Here is an 18,133-nt window from a genome sequence, read left to right on the forward strand (position 1 = left end):
TTATATGTTTTCAAGTTAGAGTGCAATTCATCGGTTTGCTTTTGAGTCATAGATATATAGATAGGACTGACTGAGTTTAGTTTTACGCCGCTTTTAGCAATTTTCCAGCAATATCACAGCGGGGGACACCAGAAATGGGCCCAACACATTGTGCCCATGTGGGGAATCGAACCCGGGCCTTCGGCGTGACGAGCCAACGCTTTAACCACTAGGCTACCCCACCGCCCCTACTATAGATAGGAAAGCATGAAAGATCAAATGTAAATTATAAATGCGTAATATATTAAAATAAAAACAAAATTGAAACTAAATTGAGCTATGAAACAAATAAACAATAATCTTAAAAGCATAAGAATACGAGAATGGATTAACTTGGAATGGATGAAGTTTTTACAAGCACATGGATACCATAGCATGAATTGGAGAAGTCTTTAGTTCAGGAGTGTTTAGTGTCTGAAACAGAAATAATAATGTTGTGAATTTGGTGTTATGTATCAGAAATTGTTTTAGATATGTTTGGTAAAGATATTGTATTGGATTAAATTTAATGAAATGAAATGATTATTAGGTTAAAAAATCTTATAGGTTTGATTGGATCTAAAAGTTTGAACGTTTAGATATAGATTCTTGTATCGTTGTCAAGCATTTCCAATTTCTAAAATGTTACTCAAACAAGTTAAGTTTCATTTTGTTGATAAAATAATATACAAACCTTTTTCGTCGTCATCTGTAGCTGGGGTCCTGAATGAAAATATTATATTGTGAATTAGTTTGGCAAGGGTTGGTAATGTGTATATTAATGAAATGAAAATTGTATTTAATTGCTGCTAATGAGGTTAATATTGAATAATATCGTATGGAATGTTTTTATATACACATACACTGAATGTTTTGCTTGTTTGACTGTATTTTGAGAGAGAGAGAGCCAGAGAGAGAGAGAGAGAGAGAGAGAGAGAGAGAGAGAGAGAGAGAGGGAGAGGGAGATGCATGTATACTTACATTGAAACAACAACATCTCCCTCAAATGTCATCTCAAACTTCTGAGTTGTGACCATTCTGTTCGAAATGCTTTCTTTAAGATATCTGTGCATGCAATGGTACAGTTTCTCTTCAAAGAAAAGAAGCTGTTCATCTCTGTAATGGAAAAGTTTTCTTATGTTGAATTGAAGAGTGTAAGTAATAGATAAATGTTATTTGTGATAGAAAAATGTATTATCAATGTACTTATGAGCTAGTTAGGTAATGAGATTGTTATTAATACTAGAAATATTAATTTTGGAAACATCTCCAAAGTAAACTATTTAAATTATTTGATCAATAATGATAGCATTTGTTTATTTACTAATGAAGCTTCATTGATAGTGGGAGTTGGAGATAGTTTCTACATTTGAAAGATAACATAAGATAACATAATATATGGTTATTTTGTGGTATTTAGTTATTGTGATTTACTTACTCATTAAATCCAACAGCATCAATAGTTCCTGTTTTTGTGGTTATCACTTGTGGAAGAATCTGTAACAGATATTACACAATTAAATGTTAATGTTCAATAAATTAAATATGTTATTATGTATTATAAATACATGTATAGTAAAGTTTCGTTATGTACCATTGTATTGGATTGTATTTAAGTTATATTGCAATGTGTACGCGTTTTGTGTATCATATGTATGTATTCATATTGTTGTATATTGATATCAGAAGTTAAGTGAATTAATATAAAATTTACCTCAACTGTTGTATCTTTTGTTGAGTTCAGTTCCTTGTTACCTCGATAAATATTTGTCCTTAAGTGACTTATTTTTAGAGGTCTGTGTGTTGGGACATCTAGTTCACTCTTTTCATCCCACAGTTTGATGGTGATTTGTCGACTGGAATCTGTGAGGTAAATTGTACGCCTCGGTACTCCAGGCGTAGTTCTTGGATATGCCTTGTTGAAAAGAAAATAGAATATATATTATAAAATGTGTACTAATGGGTTTAATACATGAGATATTAATTTGAAGTGTGATTTTGGTGGTATACTAAGCAACAAAAAGAAATGTCAGTTTGTAATTTTTGTTTGATTGTATTTTTTAACATAAAAAAACTGGATAATTGTAATGTTATGAAACCTGATTGAAATATTTACCTTACAATGTCAGCAGGATGCTGTCTCGACAGTTCAGAGGAATTAGGCGCTAGAAAGACTTGCAGTTGGGTATACTGCTCACGTTTGCTAATCAATTTCAGATCACTGTTCAGACCATTTACAAGCTTCAGCAATATTTCACCAACACCACAAATGGTCGCACTCATACTGGCATACAAAGGGTGACCATATGACCTCAAGACTGTCATGTTGTGCGTCAACATGTACAAAATCCGTTCATGCAGACATCTGAAACAGCACACCAGACAGTTTGAACACACGAAAGACCAATCAGTACTGATATAGTACTGCTATGTTTTAACAGCAGGAACCTCCAGTGTTGTACACCTTACTGTTGTCGCTTGTGGTGGTCACTCTAGATGTTGAACTGGGGTGTAAATGTTCACATAATGTCTTGGATATGTGGATGTGTCAGGATATTGTACACAATATTTGTTTCTGCTTATTATGTTCATTTCTGTAATGATTTGATTAATTTTAATTTTGAATTGGTATTGAAGCTATTATTGCTGCTGGATATATTTGAGTTAAACATAAGTCAAGTGTTAGGTAAATGTTACTAACCTGGATAACTTTTCCTTCAACACTGTGGCTAGTGTTTACAGCAGAGGCAAGAACTTCTGTAATTGTTGATGTTGGCGGATCTAAAAACGTTGTACAACATCATCATTGATGTTGAATGGTTGTGCCGATAGGATCTGAAATTAGACAATTTTATTGTTGTTGATATGAGCATGAAACAGAAATTAAATGTGTATTCTTGGTACACACATGTACATATTAAAGACAATGTGTTTTTGTAATTGATGGTAATGAATTGTTTATATTTTCAAGATATGTTAGTGATATTGTAAGCAAATCATTGCATTAAAATTGAAAAAAGTAATTGAGTGAAGTATTTTGTATCTTATTAATAATCTCATATGTTTCTTAATTACAAAGTGTAATACTGTAATTGGTAAAATATGTAATGAATTTGTTTCGATGTTGTTTTCATGGAATGTATTTGTATACGACTTACCTTAGTATTTGCGTTAAAACGCATGGTCCCATCAGGTGTGAAGGTGACATTTGTGGCCATGTTGAATCCTCTTTGAAGTTGTGGGAAGCTTTGGTGTATCCTGACATTTGTGATGTTGTTTGGCTGCTGGCTTGTAACAACATGTGCCTCCTTCCACTCTCTGTACCTGCCTTCCAGGTTTACTTCTGGTTTTTCTTGAAATGATAAAATTTCACATTTTGGTTTGTCTGAAATAATAGTACAGAAGTTACCGGTAGTTAATAGTGTTAATGTTATTGAAATTTAAACAAAGGTGTTTCTGCAATGATTTTGAAGTTTATTTATTTAGTGGCTGAATTATTGTTGGTGATACATTTTTGATAGTGAAATGTGTATTATAGATTGTACTGATTTATGATATTATGAATATGTAAAGAGTTTATATGTGAGGTAAAAAATATATTTATGTTTATTTTTGTGAAGTATTGTAGTCGATTATTAAAATTATTTTATAGAAAACATTGTAATATTTTACATTATTAATGGTGTATTTAACTTATAATTTTATAGGTGATATTTTATTAATAATTTATTAAAGTTGAAGGCATTTTGTAAGTCAACGTTAGTGATAAAACCATAGTTGAAATTTGGATAGACATTAATACTGAGCAAGTGGTGTAATGTTTTAATATCACTATATGTATAGAATTAAAAAAAGTGAAGTTATATTAATGCTTTTATGATGTACTGATATTTTTACTGTTTGAATAGTGTATGTTATTATCTAAATGCAAATAAAAGTTAATAATAGTGTTTACGGGCATGTGTTTTTATTTGTGGTTGAGCTCACATACATGTAGGGTTTGTTTGATATATTGGGATGGACATTGAATTATTATGTGAATGTAACTCTGCTGAGGGCAAGTTCAAAACTTTTGTAAACATTATGATATTATTGTTGTTGTTTTGCAGTTTTTGTAAAAGCAAAATAGACTATTATATTTTTATTATATGGATTCATCAGTAAAATGTGTTTAAGAGAAAGAAGTATATGTTTTTGTAGATACAAGTGAGGAGTTACAGTGTTTATTTGGGATGTGTTCATATTTAAAAAAGCGTGTCTAGAATTTACCATGAGTTTGAGAACTGTGTGGTTTATTTGCTAAGATACAGTAAATGCAATGGGTTAAAAACTCTAATTTGATTGATGTTTATATTTTTGCTGTAAATGGATGAATTTAGTAATTAGTGTTTGTGATGAAATTGTATGTCCAACTTGAAAACTGCCTTTATATGATTAAAATTTTGTTAGACAATATTTAAAATAGCTATATAGACTTTAGATAATATGAAATTGATGAATATTCTGGTGGCAACTTCAAATTCCTATCAATAAATATAATTATAACTAAAAAATTTTATGGTAAGAAGTTTCTGAATTGTGGAGATGGTTAAGTATACATACATTGAATGGCAGATTTGTTACTGACATTGATAAGGAATTCCTTGTTTTACAGTCAATGTGTGCAGTGTGGTGAATTACATGTTTTATCATCAGAATTATTTCCATTTCTTAGTGATTTTACAGTTGGTGAACATGCTGTATTTTAAGTTTTTAATTGTAACTTATTTAAGTAGTGGTTGTGACATAATCATTTCAATAAATTGAAGTAGCTCTAACTTTGATCATTTATTTAGTGAGTCTATGACCACCATCGAAACAAGAATTTTGTGGAATTTACATGGATAACATGTAATAATTGATGTAAGTTAATACCGAAGGTTTGGTGACTTAAATATAGGATAATATTGACTGTGCAACAGTAAAGATGATGGACTGTGTTTTTACAAAGAAGCTATTCATATTTATTAGGAGAATTATAAAGCAATGTTTATTTTAGATTAAAAATGTGACTGACTGAGTGTCTGTGTTTGGTTTTATTCTGCTTTTAGCTATATTTCAGCAACATTGTAGCTGGTGACACCAGTAATGGGCTTTACACATTGTACCCATGTGTCGATTCGAATCCAAGTGTTTGGCTGACGAGCCAACGTTTTAAGAATTAGGTTACCTTACTGTCCGTAAAATATTAGAGAATAACATGAAAAATATGCAGTTTATTAAGCATATAATTTAGTGTGAACCTTATTTCAATTATTATTTAAATGTTTTAGATTTTGTTAATCTCTTGAAAAGTAAAACATATGTAAATTGTAATATAAAAAAGAAAATGTAACTGATGACATTATTTCCAATGACTGGTTTAACTATATTTGTCCTTTACAGACATCAAGTAATTGTTTGTATCAACCTACTGGTGATATAAAAATACATTGTCTATAATACTGTTTGTGTAAATACTCTAAATGATATCATAAGTGCACAGAAAATGAACTTTAATCTTAGTAAACTGAAATGCAATATATTTTCTGGATTGATAAGAGCTGAATTTATAAAGTAATGTCAACAATATACAGTTACATTTTGTACACTGCGTTTGAATGAAAATCTGTGTACAGGCAACTTTCCAGATATATGGGATAGAAGTATAATTTATTGCATGTTGAAGGCTGGTTTGACTAAAAACACCAGTAATCAGAGGAGTTTTATTAATATTAGTACTGATTTTGATACTGTAAGTTGTTGGCATGTATACTGACTTTATATTGTATTTTAACCTTTAGATGGAAGATATGGTTTTATGATAATAATATTGTAAGTGAGGGAAAGTTAGTTGTAGATTAAAATATAACACTGTTGGGCATATATGTTTTCATTTAACAGTGGTTCAAAATGTGTCGCCTTTTTCTGTGACATGTCAGTTTTCATGTCAAACAATCAAATAATGGTATTTTACTTGTCAGTGGGCTACTAAATAATTTTAGGTTATGATTTCAAACTGCAAATCAACTTCAATTACATTTCATATATCCTCAAAATGTAGTTATTAAATGTTGCAAGGATAATAAAGTAGGTTTAATTTTTTGGCTATTTATTACTTTAGAGTATAAATAGTCCAGTAAACATCATCAAATACCATGTTGATTTATTCTCTCATAATGTGAACATTATGATTATGTTATTATAATGAGGACAAGTAGAAATTAGTTATAACAAGTTATTTTTCTTAAAGTTAATGGTCTGTGGCAAGTGGATATTAAAAAATAATATTGAAGCTGTTGAATCTGTTCATTATAAACACTCATGAAGGAGAAAAGGTAGATTTTAGTGTGCAGTATACATTTTCAAAAAGCATTTGATACAATCGACCATATATCATTATAGAGTGTTTGGAAGATATTGAGATAAGTGACAGGTTTTATGATATGTTGTTGTCAGTTAATGTATTTTGAACTTTCAGATAGTGTTTTGCACACAGTGATGTCACGAACAGTTTTAAGTCTAATCAAAGCACTCGGCGACGAGGTTGTACTTTAAGCCCTATGATATTTATGATTTAAATACACAAACTTTTCTCAGATTTGCTAGTTATATGGTGGCGGTTTGTAAATAATTGTGTTTTATCATACAATCCAGTTCATCATATTTTTATCATTTTGTAGAAAAGATGTCAATATTAATATTGTAGGGGATAATATTTATGTATTAATGTTAGTAAATGATGTGTCAGATATTGTTTTCACCTTAAGGATAGTTTGAATAATTTTGACTTTTGTTTCAGGCAAAATGAAGCACTCATTTATATTTCAATCTTATAGAAATAACTTTGGCCATATGACAGTGAATGATCTTTTTCAAATTATATGATACAGTTATTCTGTATATTTTGTTATGGTGTGAAGTGTGGGAACTTTTATTTTAAGATTCTTGAAGGGTAAAGTAAACTTTGTAGGTGTGTTTTGAGTTGGTAGAAATGTTAGTATTAGTTTTAGTTTAGTTGTTGGTGAATGTGGCAGATTTCCATTACAGTTTAATTTATGTGCATGAAGTTGTTCAATACTGGTTTAGTACAATTCAACTGGAAATAACTAGGCTTCCTGTTCAGTGTTTTTATATGTTAAAATGTCATTTGTAACCCAGGAAAACCTGGGTTACCTATATAAAAGATATTTATTTAAATTTTGATTGTATGACACCTGGAGGAGGGACACTACCAACAGTAAAATATTTATGCAAAAACTAAGAATTTTTGTCAGATAATTTTAAGTAGTTAGGGAATATCTTTATTGAATTGTTGTTATTTATTTGTATATAAATATTACAAGTCATTGCTAATTGTAGAAAACTTACATAACATTAACTATATTACTTTATTTTAAATATCTGGTAGCCAAAATTAGATATAGAATTTGTGGATTAATTATTGAAATCAGAGGATACACTGATATACCAATTGAGGAAAAGTGTGTATCTACTGTAGAAGTAATAATATAATATCTGGTGAAGATGAAATTTATATCTTGTCTGTAAATTGTATGATAAACTAAGAAATAAGTTTATTACCCTTCTATCAAAAGTTCTGACAATCCACTAAATTTGGTAAATATTGTTATAGAAACATCGATATGCTCTCTCTCTCGCTCTCTCTGTACTGTTCACTATTATTCAACTGAAGAAGGGGCTAAACTAGCTCAGATACGTTGTGAAAAAAATAATCAAGATGTTGTTATTCATAAGATTTGTCTTGTATTATTATTGGCTAGGCACCAGTTATCGCCAATACCTGGCTGTAGCGCTTCATAGACAGCTTGACATGTACTTCCATAGTATTTCACACATTGAAACATCAGACAAGCATTAGGCTACGAGAGTTAAACTCAAGCTGTTTGTGCAAGTGCTACAGCCAGGTGTTGGCGATAACTGGTCGCTAGCGAGAGTACACCAATATGCCTTTGAACAAGTTCACGTTTGTATGTGTAACAAGTTCCTGATGTTGACGTTTTATAATTGTCACACAAATTGTCTGTTTTGTCATTATAATGCGAGGTGGCGTTTGATTCATCTAAGTCTCGGTTAAAATTGAAAAGTCGATGCGAACTAATTGTCAACTTTGGGACGAGTCTTCAAAGAAGTGGGAGTAATGGCAGATGGGTTAATGATCTCGTAAGGAACTGCTGAAGAATCATAAGAGTAGATACATACCTTTGCATGTTGTTGTGGATGTGGTGGTGCTGCTGAAGTAGAGGCCATGGTAATTGTGATTAAAGACAGTTCCCAGGAACTGAATTTAAGAAGGCAACAACAGGTAGTCCAAGGTTCACTCGTGGCGAGATGGGTACGTCTTAACTGTTGTGACAGGGTTTCGCGGACTTTCTATTTTTGGAGCCAATCAGATTTGTCCTTTAATGGTCCGGAATGGATGTACTGTTTTTATCCAATGACACTGTTTTTTTACAGGAGGACCAGGATGATATACCAGAATTTCTTAGTGGGTAGAATTGTTATTTCGCCCGCCTCACGCGCATTTGGTTGTATTTGAGTGCATTTTTAGACAGATAATTGCGTGGACTGGTTGTTGTTTTGTTATTGTTTTTCTCCCGTGAGTACCCGGATGATATTTCAGAATTTATGACTGGTTTGTTACCTCTGCTGCGCCATTAGCATGCGCAATTGATAGAAAAACGTATACACTGATCAAGAAAGATGAAATTTCTTTACTCGAAAATCTTGATGTTGTTGTAAAATTATGTAGAGTGTAATGAATAATTTAGGTTTTAAAAAAAAATGTTCACCTTAATTAAAATGTTGAATTTGATGTAAAATTTTGATTTCATAGTCATGTCGACCTTATAATAATGCTAACGTACATGGATATAGAATTTGATTTCAGAAATATTTTGACCTTGAATTTGGGGGAGAAGCCTGATATAATAGCATTGTTTCAATATAAGAGGAAGTAAGTACATCGGGAGTCCTGGGGAGTAGTAAGTTTGGGTTTACTACTAGTCAAAATCTTAATGTTGTATTACAGCAACACTATCAGGCCATTTTTTGTTAGGGGAGTGTATCGATCAATATCTAGATAAAGGAATGAGATGCCATTCATCGGCAGTTGACAAAGAATTCTGTTTTTGTCATGTGTCTTGATGGTCTAATATGCGAAAAAGTAATCTATCGTTTCAGGTTTTCACATTGGTGTATCCCATTGATCACGCAAGAAAGCACACTTGGCAAGTAATTGCAGGATGTCCGCCATTAGTTAGCCAATAATAAGCTACCAATCAAGGTTTTGGTGGTTAATTTTTTGAAGGAAGGACGTTGTTTTACAAAGAAACGTTACGGGAGGGTGTGTTTAGTATAGGTTAGTGAATCTAGATACATAAACAGTACCTTTTGACAGATCAGCTGTGCAGAATCAAAGCAATTAATTAATTAGCGTGTTATCGGTTAATTCTTTGATTGATGTTTGTTTTGAAACTCCCCTGATAATTACTCTTGCTGCACTTCCACGCGCATATTACATAAGATGTAATACATTTGGCACATCGGACCAAAATTTATAATGATGAGTATTTACTTCAGACACAAATAATGCCCAATGGGAACTTTTGTCGGGTAATATGAGTGGTGTTATTAGTAATTATACCTGTTATAAATTCATAATCTGACCATCAAGTGAATGATGACAAATTACATGTGTAGATTTACCACCAAACAAGCCTTGCAGTAGAGAGTAGTAATCGCTGTATTGCATGCCAGTTTGATTGTCTGAGAAAATTCTTATGGGCCGACTCTGTTTTGAAGATACGAACGGATCGAGCTTCATTGTTAAATAAGAAATATATATAAACATTTGTTGTGTACTTATTTAGAAACTGCATATGCCTATGTACCTAAGTACAATATCAGATGTATTTTTTAGTAATAGCAAAGTGGGGTTGTTTAGTTTATAGAATCAAATTCATCAAATGTGTGTTTTGATATCATGGTATACGTAAAAGACATAATATTTTTACATGATTAAATATCGAGGTAAGTAACAGAAATAGGATCAAATTGGATCAGTTACTATACCATCCAAACACTAGTAAATCTGAAAATGCGTCCACTGCTGAGATACTTTATAATAAACAAACAAGAACTGCCGGGGATATTTTTAAATAACGGCATCGAGCCTTTCTAATAAATGACAGATTCTGCCAAGGTGGACAGTAGCCAAGTAACCGTGTCTGTCACGGTCGAGGGAGCAGGGTTGACTTGTTTGCAGCTTGGTTTCGTAATTAGACTGTTGTCTGGAAACATTAATTCGTATGCATTAGTGGCCCTGGTTTTATAATTCTAGCCGTCTGTGATATTATGCCACACTGAAGCATGAATATCACACTTAGACACATATTATATTGAGTTCGAGTCGACCAGTTCTTGTCGGACCCATTAATGCCGAGCGCCAGACAAGGGACCACCAAGTAATATTGAAAGCAATAAAACAATTATTACTCTATGTCGTAATTTATGTTTGTTTATAATACAATTCAGTTAACTGTTATTAAATGTGTCTATAACAAGTATAGTTAGTGAGTTGTCAATGAGATCTCTCAACAAATGAAAAATATGATGTTGCTAACCGTCGACAGATTACTTTAGTGCAGATATAAAGGAGTTTTGGCAAGAAGAAATAGCTGGACTCTAGCTTTTATATATTTATTGCTTATACACCTGCAGAAATGACATATTTTTATAATACACGCACACACACAGATAATGCGTGAGATTTATAAAATATATATACAAATATGATACATTGTGTGACATGATACACAGGTTGTTTTGGCGTAATAAATATATTTTCTGTTTTAATTGTTTTATTATTTCGAGAACACTTGGCGTGAAGTCATTCATGTAGATGACGTGTAAATTTCTTTGAATTAACCTAATTAGGGTCTGCCAATACAATAAAATAACTATGGTATCACTGTAAAAATCACATCTGACAATACATCTTAACATAAGTAAGGTAGATATAATACAATAAATTTGGTATCTCTGGTTTTATACAGCATTATTTGATCTAGTCTTTGGCGGAAGTAAAGTATTGGCAGGGGAAATAACTGTGTTTAAGCTGATGAAAAATAGGGAAGTGTGCAAACCTTATTACCGCCATTTTTAACGGGTAAGCCACTTTTAGTCAGTGCAAGACTGAAATGTAAAAACATGTTATGTTTAGTGTTTAATATGCGTTTCTGTATATATATACATATATATATTATGATAAAGTATAGTAACTTTTGTATTGAATGTATTTTATGGTGTGGTCAATGTAGTGTAAGCTAAAGTATATGTTTTGTGTAAAAGTCTAGTTGTAACTCGTACTTGTATAACATTGGCAATGTTGTTTAGCATGTGAAATAAGTTGCTTTTATGTTAAGAAATGAAGTAAAATGCTGTTTTATTAGGTACATCCTCATACGAACATTTTGTATTATCCTTGGGAATAGGTATTTAGTGACGTATGTTAGTTATGTGTTTTAATGTATTTGAAGCAGGGTTTTTCAAGAAAACGTGGTTATTGCGCATGTGGGTGCAAGTAATCAAACGGAAATGAGGTGAGGTGAAATTGGGTTAAACGTCGTGCTTGAAAATATTTCGCTTATATTATATGACGACGTGGAAGCATGTATGTGTAAACGGAAGTGAGAACTTAGTTTGTTGATAATATAGGTTATTATGGTAAAAGATTGTTTGATTTGAAAGAGTTTGTCAATAATGATTTTGAAAAAGTTGCATTAGAGTGGTAAAGGGAAAAGGTTCCATGGTAGATTATAAACAAATGTTAGTATATTTTTTGTATAATGTTTATATGCATATGAATTTATTGTGTTTGTTTTAATTCAGATAATTAGTACAGTTATGTAATGTATTTGAAAGATTGATGGTAATATGTTATGTAAGCATGTGTAATAGCCATCTACAAAGTCGAATACAAAAGATTTTATCACAAATTGAAATTTCACAAATTGTTGAGCAGATTAATTGACATATTGTAATAGCAAAGGTCATATAAGTTAACATACTAGTATAGATTGTTATTATTGTATGAATACGATTAACAGATAAATGCAGCACATGGTGGGTAAATGTTTAGTTTTATGGTACAGTGAGTTATATTGTAGCTATGTGGTGGAGGTGTGTGTTTTATCAAGTCTGGTGTTGTTCGTAAATAATCAAGTGTAAAAGTAGATAATTCAATGATTAATGTTATAACCATTGAATTAAGTAAATATGATGTGTCAAATAAGTCAGTGAGTCTGACCACCTGATGTTATTAATTGTAAATGATAAGGTTGGATTATTAAAGATAGTGTAACCTTAATTTTAAGTCTAAAGTACATAGTTTATTGTAAAAAATAACAAAAATAGTATTTTTATATTATGTGAAATATTGTATGGAAAATTTCACACTAGTAAAAATTATCTCTGGTGAAGCAGACTGAACCCAACATAATGTTGTATTATTTATAAATTGGTTCTAGAAAAATCTGGTTTGTATTATCAAATTTTAACATCTTAGTTATATAGTATATTGATGCATACATTTAGAAATATTTTAATTATACACTGATGATATATTCAGAAATTAGTGAAATATATTGATTGTTAAAATGTTTAGTGATATGTACCATATATTTGGATATGTACGTTATTTATTGTTGTAACTTTAATTGTGGGTTGGTGTGTAGTTGTTTGTATTTGTGAACATGAAAAGATTGTTGAAGCTGAATTAGGCAAAATTTAAATAAGATAATGAAATGATTAGTAAATGGCATATTATTAGTGTTAGTTTGAATTAATGATGTAAATATTATGTTTCAATAGAAATATAATTGTTTTGTATATTTAAACAGAGCAGATACTAAGTTGATATGGGGAATGAAACACATATTTGTGTTAGGTAACAAACTTTCTATTGAAAACTATATTTGGATACACAATTCAAGTTTATAATGAACAAAGTAGATATTTTATAAGTGTCAGTACAATGATTAGTATATAAAAAATGATGTCAGCTGTCATGGCAATCTGTATATCAAGTCAAACAAATTGATACACAAAAATAATAATTTTTGCATATCTTGAAGATTCATTGTGTAAAGTCACTGAGCAAAATTGCACTTCCATAGTGACTGTGAGTATATACTATATGCTAACATTACTAAACACATGCTGTACTTACAGTATATCGTGGTCCAAATAACCGATCCTCTTCGACACCTCCAAATTGTTCTTTATATATGATTACTTTGAATTGAGTGTGGATGATTTTTTTCACTACACTTACCAGTACATGTGAGCTTGGTTCACCTGGTTTCAAAAGCAATACTCTAGCAATATCAGGGGTAGGAAAGAAATAGACTTCACATGTAAGAGAATTAATATTTTGAATTGCCTCACACATTGTACAGAGGTGGGAAATTAAACATGTAGGTCTTGGGATGATGTGTGAAAAAGTCCACTTCAGAGAGAGAGGGAGAGTTTAGTTTTACATTGTTTTAGCAATATTCCAGCAATATCACAGCACAGGACCACGAGAAATGGGCTCGTCCATCTCAAAACATATGAAGGCATATGTATAATCGTACATTGGAGTTATTTGTCCACAGCTCTACACTACACATTAAATTTGTCCACAGCTCTACACTACACATTAAAGTGAGTGAGTGAATAGCAATATGGCGGCAAGGGAGAAAATGGGGTTCAGACCTTGTACCCATGTAGAGAATTGAACCGAAGTCTTGGGTGTGACACTACACATTAAAATGTACACTGAAAATAGAGATATGAATATGATGACTTTGAATCAGTGAGAATGGTTTTACACTGCTTTCAGCAATATTTAAGCAAAATGAAAGTGGGTAACACCAACAGTCTTTTCCATTGTATCCATGTGGGAATTTGAACATAGATGAGGAGATTGAGTGAATATAGTGTTACACTACATGTGAGTGAGTATGTATTTTGCCACTTTTGCCAATGTTTCAGTAATATCTGGGCAGTGAACATCAGAAATCAGTTTCATGAATTATACACATTATACAGCTACAGCACTGCTGTGTTTTGGCTTTAAAATACATACAAAACATATCAACATCATGATAAAGAAACAAGTGGACACCCATCTGTTACCAGCTGCTGATGAAGACAAATTTGGAGGTGTGGAAGAGGATGGTTATTTGGACCACACTATCATGTAAGTAAAGCATGTTATTTGTAATGTTACTAGAAAATCATATAGTATTTATTGGCTGCCACAATAGAGCTGCAATAATGCTGAAGTGGCACTACACACTGCATCTTCAAGATATGCAGAAATCATGTTGTCAACACCAGTCTATGGATTGTGTGGTTTAAACTTGATTTTACATACTGTCATAACAGCTGGTTTCACTCATTGAAATGCAATATTGTTCACAAAACTGGTCTGGGCTAGCTCCCACAACATGACTAAAATTCATGCATTGTCATCATACCCCAATGAAGTGGATTGTTGTTAACAAATCTTACCATTGTATTGATTTTTTCTAGCTGAAATATTGCTGAGTGTAACATTAAATAACAACAAAAGCAGAATAGCATGCCATATCTTCTAGACTTGATATGCAGCATTTGTCATTAAGTTTATAATTCCCTTTACTGTATTATCTGGTCGTGAGTTGATCATTTAGTAGACTCATCATGGTGGTTGAAAACTGAATTGGTCACAGTACTCATCATAAGACTGACTGCACCAGACTTTTTTTATGTTTTACCTGTCGTCCTATAAGCTGTGATATTGCTGAATGTAATTAACCAGCAATGAATTTTAAAGATTGTTTAAAATACAGAAGTGGATAGCCTTGATTTACTGATTACAAACTGTCATCACAGCTGATTCTAATCACATAGTAGTATAGTGGTTCCGATTTATCACAGAGCTGCAACAGTGCTGGAGGTAGCAATGGATTTGTCATATTACAAGAATGAGAATAAGAATCTCTCGGAGTTACTAGCTGCCATAATTAGCTGAATCATTGCTGTGTGGCATTAACCAACAACTAAGATATATTCACTAGCTGTTTAATAAGCAGGTAAGAACAAAAACAATGTGTTGTATAAAGTTTACTGTGTCTATTGGGACTTGATTATTGCTCCTCTGCCATTATAGCTGCAGTACTGTTGAATGTAGCATTGAACAATAATTATTCCATAGACACAATTTACCATCATACTCTTATGCAAAATATTAGGCGCTGGATTGTGTGGTCCAGTATTGATTGTTTACTTATGACATTATTTAGCTGCAATATTGCTGAGGGTAACATAAGAAACAACTACAAAGACAAAATAGCATGCAAACTCATCTATACCTGTCATGCAACAAGTTGTGAAATGTTCACACAATTCTATTCACTTGACTATTTAGCTGAGATTTTATCTTCAATTTACAGACTGTCACCATATGATTGCAATAGTACTGAATTGGCCCACAGTACTGTCATGTCTCACCTGTCATCACGTAGCTGCAATGCTAATATTGACCAACAATGAACCCTTTAACAGAATATGGATTGTTCAACATTTGTAAGTGGATGAATGCGGATTTGCCTGACCCGTTATCACAGAGCTGCAATATATGCTGAATGTAATATTAAACAACAAAAACAGAATGTTATTTCTTCTAGATCGATCTTATGCAATATTTTGTCGCCATATCGCCAACAATATTTGAATTGATTTTTATAATTCCATTCACTGGATTATTTGGTCCTGAGCTATTTACAAACTGTCATCATATGGTTGCAAATTATAACTGAATTGGCTGCATAGCAGGTATCCATTAGTGACTGCTCCAGAATTATATATGTGCTATCATATAGTTGTGATATTGCTGAATGTCATTCACCCAACTACAAACCTTACATGGGATTGTTGAAAATGTACAAGGTGGATAGCCTGAATTTGCAGCTTTACAGACTGTCATCACAGCTGATTTCAATCATAGTGGTTGTTGTCATACAGCTGCAACAGTGCTAGAGGCATGGATTTGCCATGGTACAAGAATGAGTAACAATCTCTGGATTATCTCCTCTTATGTTTCTGGTTAGTAAGGGTGCATCATTAATTAAGCCTATATAACTGCATAATACTGCTAGAGTGGCGCATTAAGCAATAATTAAATAATACCGGTTTTCATTTAATAAAGGTAGAAAACAATGTGTTAAATAATTTAAAGCTGTGTATGCAGGGACTTGATTATTTGCTTGCCATGACCATAGCGGCAGTATTGCTGTATGTGGCAATTGACAATGTTTTTAGATCTGTCCTGCAGAATTTGCTATGGAGATAATCCAATGTAATGTTGTTTAATAAAGATAGAACAAAATAATGTGTTGTGTCAATATGTACTGTGATGATAATATGTAAGATTAATAATTGACTTGAGTTTGGCTGTCGCTGCTTTTAGCAATGGATTCCGGCAACATCACGCGAGCCAGGACACCATGAATGGACTACACACATTGTGCGATGTGGGTTCGAACTGGTCTTCAGCTGACCCGAGCCAACGCTTTACCCACTAGGCTACTTCACCACCCTTTAGTCATGGAACATAACACAGGACATATAACATTGAGTTCACATCACCTTTATTAGTTCTCAGTCTTCACATGTCTATTCAACATACAAATATAATTTAGAATACATGAATTTGTAGTACATGAACTTTTCAGATTCATGATAAGTGTAAACCTAGGTACAATTTATCAAAAGGCAAAACTGAAGTTTTAGTCAGAAATGCAACTTTTTTAGTTTGAAATTTAACACCAAAAAGTGAAATCAACTTAGTCACCTTTTACCAAACTCAAATTGGAATCAGATAATGGATTTAGTTTTGATATACAACATTAGCATTATAGCCATAAGATCTTCATATTTATTTAAATAGTAAATGTGACAGACAATTATATAATGGACTGACTGACTGAGTTTAGTTTTCGCCGCTTTAGCAATATTCCAGCAATATCACGGCGACCAGAAATGGTGAAAGAAACACATTATTGCCCATGGGGAATCGAATCCAGATCTTCGTGTGGCCTTGGTAGCTTACCCGCCAGGGCTACCCTAACGCTCTCATAAAATGGACATTTTATTTTATGATATATATTTAAAGTTATACATACTCTTCATGCGTCTAATATTGTTGTCCAGTGAAATGTTGTTGTGGATGAAACAATTCATGTTCTGAAACAAAACAAAGTTTCAAATAGTCAGTTTGTAGGGATATTGATTTGGAATAATATGCTGGGTTCATATATCAACATATATTTGTAAGGCTGTAATTATTAAAATATGACTAGAGATTAGTAGAGTAAACTAGGCAAAAATTAATATATCACGATTCATTAAAAGTTAATGGCATTTTGAAAATGATGGATTAATTATGTATTAAACTCAAAATCGGTATTACTGGTCACTATTTAATGTAAACTGAACAGTGTCAATGAATGACAACAATACTGGGTGTTTTTGTTCCAGAAATTTAATGGCTTGACACCATTTAACTGCAACATGAATTCATACTAATTTGAATATGAAAGCAAGTTATTTGATTCATTGGTTGCAATTATATTACCCCGGTAAGAAACCACTGTAAAGGTTTTGGGTCAGTTTTATTCCATTACATGTTGGAAGTACAAATGAATACAACCTTTTAATCAGGCTAAACTTTCACTCTCTTAACATACATATGGCCTTTTTCAAACGAATTTTAAACCAATGAGACTTAGTCAATAATATGTGTTATGGCAATTCCAAACATGAAAGCTATAGCAAATGATGTGTCATCTAAAGTTAACCAACCACCAGATCCTGTTGGTGTATCGCAAACATCGCTAAAACCCAATTGTATGGAATGTTCTTGAAGCTTAATAAAACATAATTCTTCATTAGCTTCGGTGAATATCAGTTTATTAAAGCTATGGGTTACTGAAATTCAATTCTTACCTTGATGTTCATGCGGGTGCATAAAGCAATGCGTAGCCTC

At 32.2% G+C, this 18,133-nt stretch overlaps 2 long non-coding RNA genes across 3 annotated transcripts; both read right to left on the reverse strand.

Annotated features, from left to right (window-relative positions):
* Positions 1–287: 287 nt before the first annotated feature.
* On the reverse strand, positions 288–3,641 carry LOC124274940. The gene is made up of 7 exons (XR_006898085.1): positions 3,177–3,641; positions 2,720–2,853; positions 1,733–1,933; positions 1,457–1,515; positions 1,000–1,134; positions 713–741; positions 288–453 (listed from the first exon to the last, which is right to left on the reverse strand). It is a non-coding gene; the product is annotated as an uncharacterized LOC124274940 (long non-coding RNA).
* A 13,081-nt stretch (positions 3,642–16,722) lies between these two features.
* LOC124274941 lies at positions 16,723–17,178 on the reverse strand. 2 transcript variants are annotated; one of them, XR_006898086.1, is made up of 3 exons: positions 17,069–17,178; positions 16,947–17,015; positions 16,723–16,890 (listed from the first exon to the last, which is right to left on the reverse strand). It is a non-coding gene; the product is annotated as an uncharacterized LOC124274941 (long non-coding RNA). The 2 variants fall into 2 exon arrangements; XR_006898087.1 differs by having other exon boundaries at positions 17,065–17,178.
* Positions 17,179–18,133: the final 955 nt, after the last annotated feature.

Source organism: Haliotis rubra, unplaced genomic scaffold (assembly GCF_003918875.1).
Source record: "Haliotis rubra isolate DU_JTF1 unplaced genomic scaffold, ASM391887v1 Scf1961, whole genome shotgun sequence".
NCBI lineage: Eukaryota > Metazoa > Mollusca > Gastropoda > Lepetellida > Haliotidae > Haliotis > Haliotis rubra.